Source organism: Oryx dammah, unplaced genomic scaffold, assembly GCF_014754425.2.
Source record: "Oryx dammah isolate SB20612 unplaced genomic scaffold, SCBI_Odam_1.1 HiC_scaffold_19, whole genome shotgun sequence".
Classification (NCBI taxonomy): domain Eukaryota; kingdom Metazoa; phylum Chordata; class Mammalia; order Artiodactyla; family Bovidae; genus Oryx; species Oryx dammah.
This window is the reverse complement of record NW_024070203.1, coordinates 26,043,376-26,055,030: the sequence shown is the minus strand read 5'-3', so window position 1 is coordinate 26,055,030 and position 11,655 is coordinate 26,043,376.

Sequence of the window (11,655 nt, the reverse complement as noted above, 5' to 3'; positions counted from 1 at the left end):
AATGTAATTTAAAATTTGGAAAAATTATCATTCTTCTATAATATTTGGGCTTCCCAGGTGGCTCAGTGGTAAAGAATCTGCCTGCCAATGCAGGAGACTTGGGTTTGATTCCTGGGTGGGGAAGAGCTGCTGGAGAAGGAAATGGCAACCCTCTCCAGTATTCTTGCCTGGGAAATCCCATGGACAGAAGAGACTGGCGGGCTACAGTCCATGGGGTCACAAAGAGTTGGACACGACTGAGTGACTAAACAACAACAACAACATATAATATTTACTATTTGGTGTTCTGTCTTTTAAAAAATAATTCTAATCAATCTATATGTAATTTTTACTATCCCACTTTGCAGATATTGAAACTGAGTCTCCAGAACCAAGAAAACACAGCTCTCATGTAATGAAGCCAGGATTCAAATCTACTAATGTAGACATCCAACCCTGCTTTGTCCAAGCTGATTCTAGAGACACCATTCCAGGTCCTCTGGGATGTGTTCCTTTGGCAATTTCCCTGAGCCTAGGCCTGGGCCCCATGTCCCTCCCCCCTTTTTTTTTGGGTGGGGGGTAGAAATCAGTCTTTTTAAAAAAAATTTTTTTATTTTTTAAATTGAAAGATAATTGCTTTACAGAATTTTGTTGGTTTCTTCACATTTGTTAAACTGCAGGAGGAATGGACTAAGACCCCACAGGATGCTTGTCCAGTGGGTGTGAGGAGAGGAGACATATATGCATGTACATGAGCACACAGACACAGCCATCAGGAGAGCAACTGCATGCAGTCAGAGACACACAGACAGGACAGGGTTCCTTTATATAGCAGAAAATATCACTCAGATTATCAGGATTCCCCTGTGTCAAACTTCGCAGATTATCAAGATTTCTTGTTAGTCTTATTAGTCATGCTTTCCATATTCCTGGTATAAGCTGTGTATAGTATACTACATCTTGTGGAAAACAAAGGATGAGATACATAGACACACACCATGTTTTTTCCCATGATTTTTCCACATTTAGACTATGTCTATAAGTTTATCTAAAAAGCTCATGAGCATGGTTGCCTCTGAGTAGGAACCTAAGGGCTAGAGGTGAAAAGAGAATCACTTTGCATTACCTTCTTTTTTTAATATTTAAACATTTTAATTATGGATGTGGGTTCCTTATTCAAAACAAAACAAAACAAAAAAAACGATTAAAAAAAAGCAAACAGAAAAACAGACTATGTTCCCATGTCTATATTACACTCCGATGTTTCTAAATTGAGTCCTGTGAGTGAATGGTTGTTTCTGAATGTGATTAACTCTGAGAGCATTTATGATATGTTGGAGGCTGTTTATGTTTCAATGTAGAGAAGCAGATTGATGGAAGACCCTTGGAGGTGAGGAGGATGGAAATGCTCTAAGGCAGGTAAATTTCTCCAGCCTCAGCCAGGAAAGGCCAGATTAACTACTAGGGAGTGATGAGTGTCAGTAAATTCCAGTAAATCAGGTAAGAAATAAGATAGACTCTTCATCTTGACACCTGGCTGAATTGGAATATCTAGGAGTATTGGGAGATTTGAACTGAATTTAGGGAGGTTTTTTTTTTTTTTTAAGATAAGATGACTGTGTACACCAGACATTTGTTTCCATGGCCATATAACTGAGATGTAGACTTTAAAAGGACTAGCTGACTTTGTTCAGTAACTGGAATATAGTAGAACAGTGAGTAGTCATTTTGCTGGTCTCGTCACATTTAACCTTTAAAGAATCATATCAAGTAATATCCCATTTTACGTGTACAGAAATTAGGACCCCAAAGAGTTAGGAGTTGATCAACTGGCCCAAGATGTCACAGATAATATGGCAGGGTCACAGTATGACATTAAGCATTCTGACTCCAAACCCTTGGCTCTACCCAACACTGACTGGAAGAAAAGGAGCCAGGGCTTAATTATCCACAAGAAACTGGCAAATAATTATCCTATAAGGTAGTGGCTGTCAGACCCTAGCTACATCAGAATCTCCTACAAAGCTTGTTAAAATACCCTATCCCCATGGTTTGGATTCAGTAGGTTTGGGCTAGGGACTGGGAATTTGCATTTCTAACAAGTTCTCAGAAGATGCTGATGCTCTGGTCTGTGGGATCCACTTTGAGAACTAATAAAGTAAAGAGATTAGAATAGGGGCTCTTAAATCTTATTTGGAGCTTTTAGGGTCCAATATGGGAACAAGGCAATTACATGCTATTTATTTCTAGTATGTTTGTTTTATTTTTATTTTTTTAGATTTTGATAAAATACTTTTTGGAAGCATCCGCTATCTCATTTATTTGCAGGGAGAAAACAGAAATGACTTTGTGTTTACAGGCAAATCAGAGGGTAAGGGAGATCAGGCACCTTAAGGTGTACAGTTCAGAAGTAGCCAGAGGACTCCCCAGAGAAAAGGCCAGTCACTAGTCAGGACTCTTCTGGTCACAAATGACAAAAATCTAACTTAAATCATTTAAGATTTTATTTGGCTGTGTGTAATAGAAGCTCACTTTACACAGGTGTCTTGGAACCAAGTTTCTGATTTTGTTGTACAATAACCCTTCTGGAGTTAGGTGGTCACTGGCATTGCTTTAGAAGCTCAATAGTATAAGGTCTGACATCTCTTTTTTTATTTTATTTTTTACTCAAGGCTCATTCACTCTCTCTCTCTCTTTTTTTTTTTTTTTTTACTTATTCACTCAAAGTGGCTCCAGTCATCACATATGTGTTCTAGTAAGAAAGAAGGTAGAAAGTGGAAGAGGTATGGTCCATCTTATTAATTGTTAATATCTTTAAGGTTTCAACTGTGGCACATGACCATATATAGCTGCAAGAGAAATGGACAGAGTGAGTAGTTAGTTGCATACATTGCCTCCCTACACAAAATTAGGATTTTGTGGTCAAAGGAAAAGGAGTGATTGGCAATTAGGAAGGCACTTAATCCTACACAGCAAATTGGACAAAATGGGGAATATATTGCCTTTATGAGAAAAGCAAGGATAAAGTGCCTTCAAGAAGGCTGTATGAGTCAGCTTTGTCTTCATAACAAGCCACTTCAAAACCTAGTGACTTTTAAGTTTAAATTCAGACAAATATTTACTTGATGATGAATCTGTGGATTGGTGACTTGGGCTGGGTTCATCTGGGAAACTCATCTCTGCTCCATGTGGTGTCACCTGGGTGTAGTGTTACTGCTGTGACCTTAGCTAGATGGCTGGGATGTTTGGGACACCTGGGCTTTTCTTTTACCTTCCATCATGGCATGACTGGGACCAAATGGTTTATGATGATCTTTTTCACGTCTGGCAACTGTTGCTGACTTTTGGCTGGGTCATCTACCTCCAGCAGGCTGGAAGACCAAGTTCTGAAAGCAGCAAGAGAAAGTGTAGGTCCCAACGTGCAAGTGCTTTCCAAGCCTGTGCTTGCATTGCGTTTGCTGATGTCCTATGGCCAAAGCAAGTCACTTGGCCAAGACCCAACTTAGTTAATGTGGACGGGGACTGTGCAAGGTTGTGTGTCCCAGGAGGCATGGCTTATGGGGCCCATTATGTATCAACCTACCAAATATACCCGAGACCAAGGACCAGGATGTCTCCTTATCATGTCTTTGCCTTTCTCTGCAGGTCACCTTCATTCCTTTACACAAAGCACTTGCCCATATCTGGAATCCGGGGATTACTTCTTCAGCTTCCTACCCACAGGGAACAGATGTTTCCTCTTTAATTGCATTCTGAAAATCACTGGGAAGACTTTTAATTGGTCTGTGTGGGTCAGATGCTAAAGCCAGGGTTATCCAATTGGGATATGGTAATTGGTGGTTCCCAGTGGAGCCTCAAATTTGGCCAGAGGTTTCAGAAGAGGCAATTTTAAGAGACGCCATTCTAAAAGTGAATTGAGATCCCTTCTGGAATAATGGAGATATACTGACCGGAGAAGACAAATAGATGTGCAGTGTTGGGAGAAACCATCGAACAGAAAACCTCAGAGACTCTCTTTTTGGATTTTTAAAAAATATTTATTTGTTTTGTTAGTTGGTTGGGAGAGTCTGGATTTAGTAAAAACTTAAGCTAATTTAAAACTTAATTTCTATTGTTTTCCGAAACATTAGCTTATTAAACCAATCTACATATTTTCTTTGAAAAAAATGCAGATCAACACCCACCACTGGCCCCCATGGGAAGATTTATGAGTTTTCTTTGTGGCAAACACACAACAGAGATGACATTACTTGTCACTCACCTCCCCCTGTGATTGTGTTGAGAAAACAACACAAAAAGTGAAAGACTTGTGTCCTTAATTGGCATATCGGTCACATCAATGAGGGTTTATTTTTTCCTTCCAATCCTGTTAGGAATTTAAGAGCATGCTGACAAAGTTCCATATCTGGATTTGTGAATATACGGCATTTCTGGCAAAGTGAAAATTCTGGGATCACCTCTCCAGCAGGGTGTCTGATGGAGGCATTCCTGATGAGTGTCACGAAGGATCTCAAGCATGATTGGAGTGTAAGGGTGCCCTCTTGCTCTTTAACTGGAGTGAGGGACAGTTAAGAGAGGTGACCACTGGAAGTGTAGGAGAGCAGAGAGATGTTGGCCTTTGGGGGAATGCTCCCACAAATAGTAGAGATTCCTGAAAGGCTTTGAGAGAGGATCTGCTGGTAGCCGTGGCGATCGATGCTGGGTTTCTCACATCCCTGCTGCCAGAGAGTGAGTTTGTTCCCAGTTCCCAGGGGCCTTAGCTGGTGCAGCCGTGGCTTCTTTCAGAAACTTTCTAGACAGAACTCCTGCTCAGAAGCACTTCATTAATTGGTGGAACTTGCTCCTCACTGTCTCGATGCCCTGCGGCGTTTCACAGGCATCCCACTTCTGCACAGCAAACCTTTGCCTGTAATTGTGGTGTCACCACTTGTAGTTAACACGCTCTGGTTTGCCTTCAAGGGGTTGTTCAGTTCTCCTTTGGATTCTTTGCTGGCAATTAGGATGTGTTTATCAGCAGGATTGCTGAGGAGTCTCTGGACTGTGACTTTGAATATGAAAACTGTCTGGTATCATGCATATCCAGTTCAAAATTCATGCTCCTTTCTCTCTGCATTTCTTAGTCTGATCTCCCCTACCACTGGTCCTGAATGGGAATTTATGAAAGATACCTGGGCCCTAACAGTGATTTCTCACTGAAGGTAGTGGACAAGCCATTAAGAGAAAAGCTTCAATCTGGGAAACTGTGTAGAGGTCCATGAGAAACTGCAAGAAGACTCCAACTTCAGGGCTGGGCTGCAGAGCCAGGAGCTAGCTTAAACTGTCCAGGGCACATTCATGGTGCCAGGAGTGAGAGTGAGAGCTGAGGGCAGTAGGAAAAACAGGAGATAGTCTTCAAATCACTGCCTAGAACAATAGGAATTTTTTCATAGTGCAGGAGGGCAAGAGTTAATGAAGCTTTATTTCTTATTTGCTACATCTCTATTACCATTTTTTTCCCTGCAAAACATGTTTTGAGCAGTCATGATGCTCCAAACATAGGTGGTACAAAATTAAATAAAATATGGTGTCTGCCTTTGTATGATGCTGATGAGTCAATATATAATTGGCTAATACTCTGATGACGGTCCTTGCAGGATGCTTGGGGGGCATCCATGTGTCTCTTCATCTCACAATATTTCTTGAGTGCCTGCTGTGTTCCAGGTGTTGTGGTGGGCTGGGGACATGGAGATGAAAGAGGCACATGGTCTGCCTACAAGGACCTCACTTGCTGGTGCAGGGGTGACCTGTAAACACAACTCAGTGCAGCGAGGGCTGAAATGCAGACAAGAGGTAATTTTACAGAACCCCTTGAAAGAAAACATACTTGAGAGTCTTCACTTAAACTTTTTTGTTTGTTTGTTTGTTTTGCTTTAGGCAGAGGAACTAGACATCTTATTTTATCATAAAACAATTTATGGAAATGTGTATACATAACTATCTAAGTTTAAAAATTCTCTCCATTTAATCTGAAGTCTGAGATGATGAATCACTCCCCCTGCAGAAGGAGTCTCAGTGATGCAGCCCTGAATAAAGATCTTTGAGCTTCCCTGGGTGGAAGACAGAAGCCAGTACCCAGAGGGCTGTCCTGCTTAGATGCAAGTGTCATCCTCAGTGAGTCCCCCCATACATTCTCCTGGGGTCTAGTGAATGAATCAGATGTTCAAAGGCAAAAAGGGCTCTGTTTTTCCTTTTGAATAAAGATTCCATTATTGCCTGTCCTGGTCTGGTTGGCTGCCTTAAGTAAGCCTCTGCCCCTCGGGTAGCCTTTCATGGTTCAGCTGGGATGGTTAAAGAAAGGCCAAAGGAGCCCTGGAGTGGGACTCCTGGCCAGAATTTGAATGTAAGTGAGATCTGACAGCCCTTCCCAGCCTCTCTGCACCAGGAGATGTTTTCTGCCCAGTATCAATGGGTGATTCTAGGTTGAGGAGTCCCAAGGAGGATGTTCATCTTTCACCCCAAATTCATGTGCCTTAGCTCCCTGTGTGATAAAGAGGTTGGCTGATAAGCAAACTGCCTGCACTATGTAAGTCCACCCACTGCACGTTTCCATCAGGAGTTGCTCCAGACTGCATCTCCCAGGCTTCCCAGCTTACCTGCCTTTTCCAGAACTATTTGTCCCTGCTACAGTGCAGCAGTTATGAAAGTGGGCTCTGGATTTAGACAGGTTTGGTTATGAAATCCAGTCCTGCCACTGACTAGCTGTGAGGCCTTGGATGAGTTGCTTTACCCCTCTAGATCATTCTGTAAAATGAGTATAATAATAGCTATGCATCAGGATCCCAACAGGAAATAGGTGCTGCTGTATTCAGATGAGGATCATTCAAACAGGCCTTGTTCACAAAAGGAGAAATTACAGGTGTGTGAAAGGTTTTGGAAACCACCCTGGCTCATAAGGGAACCCAGGTTAGTAGTATAGAGCTGCGGCCACTCGTAAGCCAGTAGGAAAGTTGGGAAAAAGAAGGAACAGGAACCAAAATGGGGAAGAGGTTGTTGAAAAAGGTCTCTGAGAAAAGTCATGACCTTAGTCCACCAAAAATGACTACGGAAGGCAGGGGGAAAACTGACTTTCCCTCCTGTCTCCAGATTCCTGCTCTTCTGAGGCTCCCCATTGTCCCAACCCAGCTAGAAGTTGGAGGCCATGAGAGGAGGCAACATAATCTGTAGACTAACCTCCCAGGGCAGGGCGCAAAGTGGAGGAGGGTGGGAATGGCTTTGTGGCGCGCACATCCCGCAGGAACACATTCACAGTATGGCTGAGCTGATCGAATGATGAAATGGCATTAAGGGCTAACACAGTTCTTGGCACCAAATTTTCAATGAAAGTTAGTTAAGATTATTAGTATTTCTCTGTTCTAGGTCAAAAGTGACAGAGTTGTCAGTGATTTCGGGCTGAGCCCATGAAGTAGGGCCTGTCAGAAGCAATGGGGGTTTAAGGAATGATGAGTCTTTGGTATAAAAGGAAAATTAAGTTTTGTTTCTCCTTTCCTGAAGAATGTTCAGATACTTCTTGCAACCTGTCCCTATCAGCTTTTCTCTGACATTTTTGGTAGCATGTGAACATGCTATTTTGAAGACAGTGTGATTTGAACTACTAGTCACTTTAATAATGGTTCTTGAAAGAATAAAGAGTTTTGGGGGTTATTGGAGGGGCAGGAAATGGAGCCTCCATTTGCCAGTTAGGCTGTCTTTTCTGTGGGTAGCATCCAAGATTTAATACCAGCAAACATTTGCAAAGAATTCCTAGATTCCAGATATTGTTTTTTTATGCATCCTACTTGCATCTTAATAAATCCTCATAGCCGCCTTATGAGGCATTGTTAGCTCTGCTTTACAGATGAAGAAACTGAGGCACCAAAAGTTTCAACTTTTTAACCTACAGTTCTCAAAGTTTGAAACGGCAGAGCCAGAATTTGAATGCAGTCTGACTGCAGAGTCTCTGTTCTTCTCTACCCTGGCTGTGTTGGCATTCCTAGCTCTGAGTGTAACATCTGCTCCATAGTATGTGTTCAGGAAGTGCTTACTGAATTAACTGGAGTAAACACACAGAACTATAAAAGTTTTAACTCCTTAAACTATAGCCCCTTATTTGAAAGAAGGGCCAGCATAATGAATTTATATCCATGAGGCACAGGAAAAAGCCAGATTTAACATATAAAAAAAAACAACTTTTATTATTTTATATTGGAGTATAGCTGATGAACAACACTGTGATAGTTTCAGGTGGACAGAAAAGGGATGCGACCATGCCTATGCATGTATCCATTCTCCCCCAAACTCCCCTCCCCTCCAGCTTGCCACATAACACTGGTCAGCATTCCCTGTGCTACGTAGTGGTATGTATGTACATGTCCCCCAAATTCCCTAACTCTCCCTTCAGTTTAAAGTCAAATTGTTTTTATATATAATCTAGTTTATATAGGGTCCATTTTTGCTCACAGGCTATTACCTAACATGGTATAAAAAGACTTACACACAAACTACCCATCCCATACCTTTCCCAGGTAGTGACAAGTTGGGATAAGAGAATAAGATTCCAACAGATTTCTTTGTGTCTTCATTTCAGAATGTTGCCTTTGGTGGGAAGCAGCTTATGGCTGCACAGAAAGACAAATGTTATCAAGGCCTTTGGGACTGACTGTAGTTTAACCCCAAGGTCACTGGGAGGCCAGAGCCGAATGACTGGCAAGAATGTTGGCCCCTGAGCCAGCCGAGCCTCCAGGCACACTGGCCTCCCTCTGCAGGCCTGCCCGTCAGCGCTGTGACAGTCTGTACCAGCCCTTAGCAGCGCAGTAGCCGCATTCTCCCCACAGGAAGGGGACCCCACCCCCAACCCCAGGCAGGAAAGAAGGGCACCTCCTTGGCTAGCCCTCCTTCCTTCTTGCCCACACAGCCCATCTCCCCGCTCACACAAAAGACTCTTTCAGCAACCGGTTACCTAGATTTGAACTTTTCAACAAGGCTTTTTGTTTTGATTTAGTTTTTTTTTTCCTTTAAGCTCCACAGCTAAAATACCAGATCCTCCTGTTGCTAAGATTAAGGATTTTCTCCTTGTTTTCTCCCTCAGCTCAGTTTCCGTTGACTGAGAAGGACCAAGAGATGGATTACTGTTCCCTTGCCAAATGCGGAGAGAGTACTTGAGCTCTGGGGGGGCTTACACTGGGATTCAACATTACTCAGCCTTGTGCTAATCATTCTTAGTTACTCCTCAATGCTCTCCTCAAAGTCTCAGGCATTTGTGTCAGTAACTAAGGCCTCCTGAAACCACTCAGCCCTAAGTGTACACAAGAGAACCATGGAGTTGGAGTAAAAAGTAATTTAACATGAATATTTATATACTGTACAGAGCATGTGCCATGATTCACTCAGCTTATTTTCATTTTATGCATTTTCTTCCCATTTGCAGTGTTTATTTATTGCAAAGTTGAGGCTGTTAGCAAAATAATACTTTGGGGTAGGTTTTCTTTTTCCTTTAGAAATACTTTTTTTTCCCCCCTGCTTTCTACTTTATCTCTGGGACAGTATGCCAATTTAACAGCAAAACTGGTCACTGCTGCAAACCCCAAGAGACTGATGGTGTATTGTTCTGAGCCAAGGCTTTTGCCACTAAGGCCTGAGCATGGTGCTGTGTGAGCCCTGTGGTCATTGGGCTGTGGCAGCTCCCATCAGTCACCATCTGGGGACAGGAATCACCCAATCCTCTGACTTTTGATGTGAGATTGCAGGTGCCAAGTGGGCTCTACTCCAATATGACAGGTGTCCTTATAAGAAGACACACAAACACATATAGAGAAGATGGTCATGTGACAATGGAGGCAGGGGTTGAATTGCTACAGCAGGCAGTCATGAACCACCCAAAGTTGCCAGAAAACCACCAGAAGCTTGCAAGAGTCGAGGAAGGTTCCCCCGCTACACGAGACTTCAGAGACAGCACGGCCCTCTCACCATCTTGATTTCAGACTCTGGACTCCAGAACTAGGAGATAATATATTTCTATTGTTGTAAGTTACCTAGAGTGTGGTACTTTGTCATGGCAGCCTAGGGAAACAAATGTACTCTTTATGGCCAGCCCAACTCTCAGAAATGGTCAAAGCTGACAGAGCTGTCAAAACAGCAGAGAACCTACAGTATTCTAATCCCTTACATCGACCAGAGAGTAAGCAGCTGGTCAGGTTGGAGCCCTGATTTAAAGGGTTTCCTTTAGATTAAAACCAGAATGGACCAGGGATGGGAAATTGCAAGCTTTATGACTTAACGCTGACTCCATCCAGGGTTATGAGGGAAAGAAACAGATCAATGGTATCTGAAAGATCTTCTTGGCAGCTCCAGACTATATATATCATCCTTTTTCTGGGACAAAACCCCTCCCACATTTTACTCAGCTATCCTGATAAGGTGAAGGTAACTAGACACATGTGAGCATCAGCTCCCATAGATTCACCAGTTACTTCATTCGCATGCACTTTTCTCATTTAAATATCATTACAGTAAGGTGGGGATCCTATTGCCAGGGCAACTGTAACATAAAAAGCAGCAGTGTCGTTTTGACAGATATTCTTACTCCACTTTGACTGATTCCTACTGTGTCCCTGGGTACCCTCTCATTTGCTGTTAAAAAGATACGGCCATTTTTCTCACCTCATTTCTGCCTTTTCCTCACCTCACTTTGCTTTTCTCTTTGCCAAAGTTCTCATGGCTTCCCCTGAAGTTTGACCTGAACTTCAGACTTTCTACTGAAGTTGCTACTTTAGCTCCTTCCATTCTTCAAACTGAATTTGATGATATTTCCCCTTCTGTTCAAGAGCCTCACCTTCTGATCAACACACCACTCACCGGTTTCCGTGACTGCGTTCTCAGGTCCTGACACCCAGTCTTATGACCTACATTGTAACTTGTCCTAAGTGTCAACCTCAGCTGGACTGTGAACCAGCTCCATGTGATAAATTCTTCAATAATTCATGGCAGCAGGTTCCTCATCTGTAAAATGAGTGTGAGAATTAAATAAGATAATGTGTGTGACGCCTGATGCATATAGGCTTTGTATTAGCTATCTAATGCTGTGTAACTTCATGGCTTAGAGCAGCAATAATTATTATCCTTCACTGTTTCCATTTCTTAGGAATGCAGGGATAGCTTGGCTGGGCTGTTCTGGCTTGGCTGTTCTTGGCTGTTCTCATGAGGTTGCAATATGATGCTGGCTGGAACTGCAGTCATGTAAAGGCTTGACTATGGCAGGAGAATCCACTTTGAAGGTGGTTGTCTCACATGGGCCTCTTACCTAGGTGCTGGCTACTGATGGGGAGCATCATTCCCTCTCCATGTGGGTGTCTTCGCAGGGCTGCTTGAAAAGCCTATTAGTATGGCGGCTGTCATCCCCCAGTCAAAACAATAGGGGTGGAGGGCCATATAGTATATAGTTTTTATGATCTAACCTCTGAAATAGCATCACCTACACCACATTTTTCCAGTAGTCATGTACAGATATGAGAGTTGCACTTTAAAGAAAGCTGAGCACCAAAGAATTGATGCTTTTGAACTATACTGTTGGAGAAGACTCTAACTGCAAGGAGATCAAACCAGTCAATCCTAAAGGAAATCAGTCCTGAATATTCTTTGGAAGGACTGATGCTGAAACTGGAG